Source organism: Gymnoscopelus braueri (genome assembly GCF_963280865.1).
Source record: "Gymnoscopelus braueri genome assembly, chromosome: 4".
In the NCBI taxonomy this organism is placed as follows: Eukaryota; Metazoa; Chordata; class Actinopteri; order Myctophiformes; family Myctophidae; genus Gymnoscopelus; species Gymnoscopelus braueri.
In genome coordinates, this window is record NC_137605.1 from 18,413,200 (window position 1) to 18,418,068 (window position 4,869).

The window sequence follows — 4,869 nt, forward strand, 5'->3', positions numbered from 1 at the left end:
CGCCCCTAAAAGTGAGGTTTGGAAATTTGTACAATTATCCTGCACCGTGATTGGCCAATCACAGTCTATTCAGGACTGTGATTGGCCAGTGTCACATGACACATGTGCATAGCCCTATATAAGAAACCATAACTTGAAAAAAAACATAAATTGGTTTTTTTCAAGTTATGGTTTCGTCCATCATAAAGAGTGTTTCAATAAATGTATTTATTTTTTGTACATGATTGGTTGACTCCATTCAGTATTGTGATTAGCTAGCAAGACACCGCCCACTTCACACAGGGTGTGATTTTTTAATATTATGTGATTAAATCAAATGTATATTGTTATTGCAGGTATATTTGTACATACAAGGAATTTGTCTCAGGGTGGTTGGTGCAGCATTACACTGAATGCAACAGTATCGAAATGATTGGCTAGAAAGATAAGCTAAAAGAAACTAGAAACTACTTACAGTGTGCAATATACATATCCAAAAATATTCCTTTTTTCCATTAAGCCTCTTATCCAGGGATTAAGCATGGTTGTTCGTGTAATGCTTGGTAATTCTTTAATTTCCAAAAAGCCGAAACGCAACATGCTGCCAACAGCTTGTCTGAAAATACTGGATCTCCATTCTCCACATTAGGAAAGAAAGCGTTCATCGCTCATGATATCAAAAATATAGACGATCATGGGGCCTCCAGCTGGCACAGGCTTAAAGTTCCTGCCCACCACCGTGGAGACAGGGGTTTGTGTCCTCCACAGTGCCTCTGACTGGCTCATGGGTGCACCAACAAACACAACTGGCTGTGTTTGCAGGTGGGAAGCTGGTTGGGGAGTAGCCCCATTACGAACCTCTCACTCCGCTATACAGCTCCGAGATGAGGTTCCACTGCGAGCTCTACCGGAATCGGTGGAACGGCCGCAAAGGGTCCGTGGATTACCTTTTTTGCCACATCGTATCCAGAAACTAATGGTAGTTTCCAAACTGTACAGATGTTTGAGGTATGGTCCAGAACACTAACTTTTTGGTCCGGCACGAAACAACCCGTTTAAATCGCTTATTTAGTCAGCCTGTGGTTTCCCATTCAACCCGGAAAAACCATCCTACGTCCGGTGCCAGTACTGCTCCCGGTTCGGCTAGGCTGACTAAATAAGCAATTTAAACGGGTTGTTTCGTGCCGGACCAAAAGGTTTGGGTTCCGGCGGGTTGGGTGGGTGATCGGTGCACTAAAGACTAGGTTGGCCTTGGTGCCTGTTCAGAACTGGTAGAGATGGTTTTCCACACCCTCCTACAGACCAACTAGTAGAGGTCAGCAGTGACATGAACTACAGTACATGGGGGGATTGGGAAATGGCACCTAAATTGGGAGAAAAACGGAAATGGAAAAAAAAGATGAAGAAATGATCATAGCAGGTGATCCCCCATCATTTACCAGAAAGGTCTGAGGTTTAATTCCAACCGCAGTGCTGTCAAAGTGTCCTCCTTAAGCAAAAGCACTGACAACACCCCCTACCCGCTAACATGCTGTAAGTCTCTTGGTTATTCCATCAATAGAGGAATCCTGGAGCTGCTCCATGGGCAGTTCAACTGACTTTGTAAACATAGTGCAGTGATGGCTCCCTGGGGGACTTAAATATATGGCCACAGTTAACGCTTCATAACTGGCAAATGCACAAAGAAAAATGAAGCTATTTTAATGGCTTCTGCTGCATTGAACAGTACAGTGGGGAGAGGCTGTCAAGCAAATGGGGGGGGAGAGAGAGAGAGAGAGAGAGAGATGAGCACAGCACAAGCTGTGAGCATACTGTATGTAAAAAATACATACATTCTACGTGGTAATTGTGTAATAACTGACAGAAACACCAGAATATCCTGAAATGAAACTCTTTTAGACAAGAAATCCAAAATATCAGTGTTGAATTATTTATCAACAAAGAGCAGACCCTGCAGGTTCTGTCTTGCTGACATCACTGGTTAGAGCCTTGGTTCTCTGGTTGCAGAACTGGCAGAGGGTGAACATTTTTGCTTTCGTCACAGCGAGCGTGGGCAATCTATTCCACTTTGTACTTACTGTGATTGTTTTGTTCTTAATTTAGACCACTGGTTCTCAACATGGGGTCCGAGGACCCCCATGGGTCCCTTGCAGGTGCGTAACTCTGAGAGTGTACATAGATGGAACCTGTAGAGTTCAATGAACACTGAGGATTTTACCATGTAGAATCATCATATCAAATGGGTGTCCATGGCCTAAATGCATATCAAACTGGAGGTCCTTGAAATGAAAAAGGTTGAGAATCACTCATTTAGACAGACAGTAAGTCAGGCCTATGAAAAGCTGGAAGGAAGGTACAGTACTGAAGGAAAGGCAGAGCATGCAGCAGGAACAGGTTATAGCCATACTGCAGGTCTAGACACCGTGCATCTTAACCACTGTAAAGACAGTGGTTAAAAGAAAAGGTAAAGGTCATTCCACTTTAATACAGTTTTGGAATTCTTCCAGTATTGAAGAAGAGGTGCCATTTTCCAAGCTACAGCATAAGTGCTCAAATATTAAATTGAATCCTTATGGCTGAGCTAGACCTAATGATATTGTCCTTGGCTTAAATTGGATTAGAGACCTCCTGTGGCAGATACCCAACAACCCCCACTGTCTCACATCATTACATCTACTATATAAAGTTCAAGTTGTGGCAGACGGGTGGGTCTGTCTGGGCATGTCTGACGTCAGACAAAATCGGTATAAGATATCCCGTATATTGACTGGAAATGCCTGATATCAGCGCAATTCGGCAATTTAAATACGGTCATACGTGGACTGGACGTGCCTGACGTCAGTGCAGTTGTTAGGCAACAGTTTCTGTTGTGTGAGACACCTTGGCTCGGTCAGCGAGAGAGAGAAAGAGACGAAAGGAGGGAGGGGCACGAGGGAGAGAGATGGAGAGCATGATCCGCGAGAGAGTAAGAGAGGGGGGAGAGAGGGAGAGAGAGAGGGAGTGAGAGGGAGGGAGAGATGAAGGGATGGGGAGACTTGGAGGGAAAGTGGGAGAGAGAGATGGAGAGGGGGAGGGAGAGGAGGGAGTGGGGGAGGAGGGAGAGAGAGGGGTATGGGAGAGGGAGAGGGGGCTATTTCACCCAAGGAATAACTCGGCCAATGCTGGGTATCGAAATCGGAACATGTTGATGGACGACGTCATGAAGTGACACGTTGTCAGTGCAATAACACCAGATACGGCGGGCAAGCTCACACTGTGCGTGCGAGAGGTATCACGTTTTTCTGCTAGTTATGTCATAAAATGGAAATGTAACACTACATGTTGCAGCGCTAATGACACAGCCAGCCAGCATGAGGGAACAAATGGCACTTGACATCCTGTTAATCAGCAGATTTGAAAATGTGCTGTTTTCACCAGAGTTGGAGAGTTGGTTGAATGTTATTAAAACCTGTCATCTCCTTTAAGCTTTTCGCATTTGTTGAACAATGTCATAATCTTCACTCGTGTTTCATTGCAGATACGAATATCCTTTAACTCCATATACAGCACATTTAGCTCAGTTTGTTTACTGCAACGGCAATCTTGCTGACTGTCTGCTCTTGCAGCTTGGAAGCCTTGTGCCCGGTGCTGTTCAGGTCTGCTGAGTTCTTAGTGTGTCACATTCACTTTAATACAGCACGAGGGAAGGGCTTTGCTTGGTGTGTGTTCGCTGTTGGCCTCCATGAAGCATGGCTCGAGACTACACTTTACATGCATATGTGTGTGTGTGTGTGTGTGTGTGTGTGTGTGTGTGTGTGTGTGTGTGTGTGTGTGTGTGTGTGTGTGTGTGTGTGTGTGTGTGTGTGTGTGTGTGTGTGTGTGTGTGTGTGTGCGTGCGCGCGTGCGCTCACTGAAGGTTTCGCTGACAAGCACCTTTTGACACCTGTGATATGTGGCCTGTCATGTAGAGTACAGCAGGAACCTTTCATCTCATTTGATTGACAATATTATAGTGTGTGTGTGTGTGTGTGTGTGTGTGTGTGTGTGTGTGTGTGTGTGTGTGTGTGTGTGTGTGTGTGTGTGTGTGTGTGTGTGTGTGCGCGTGCACGTGACTTACAGGTAAGTAAGTAGGTAATGCAGAGACCATTTAGTGCTTGCTCAGTGTCTTATTCACTACAGCATGCTCAGTTCTGAGCCAGTTTATTTGTTTGTGTGTTCATGTGTGCGTGCGTGCGTGCGTGCGTGCGTGCGTGCGTGCGTGCGTGCGTGCGTGCGTGCGTGCGTGCGTGCGTGCGTGCGTGCGTGCGTGCGTCCGGTACAGTAAGCAAGCAGCCTCAGGAGTGATGGGCTGACAGTGTTGTGGTGGCAGTGCAGGCAACGGGCCACACACTCAGTGGGGGAACCGGCCCTTTAAGAGCTATCAGCCAATCAGGGAGGGGAATGCTGTGAGCAGGGTGTCCTTGGGAACGACCTTGCGGGGGGGCTGAGGGATGGAGAGGGTAAAGAGAGAAGAGAGCAAAATAGAAAGAGGCAGGGGGGGAGGGAAAGAGAGAGTGAGGATTCCTTCTACTCACCACTACCACAAACGTTATGTTTCTACTTAGGTTTTTTTTTATTGATTGAATACTTTATTAGTAAAAAATGAGGCACAGTTAAACACGGCTAAACAGATAACACAAAAACGTCTTGTTTCCATTGTGGCCATATGTATTCAATTCACCAACAGAGCATAGATTATTAATACTGTACATGTCATCAACAAATACAAGAAGCATTTACAGAGGAGAAAAGGGAAAAAGTGGGGAGATACTGTGTGTAGGACAAAATAATAATCACTCAGTTGTGATCATGTGCAGGCACATGCAAAATACAGGTCAGGAGACAGAGGGACAGAAACACATACATACTGTG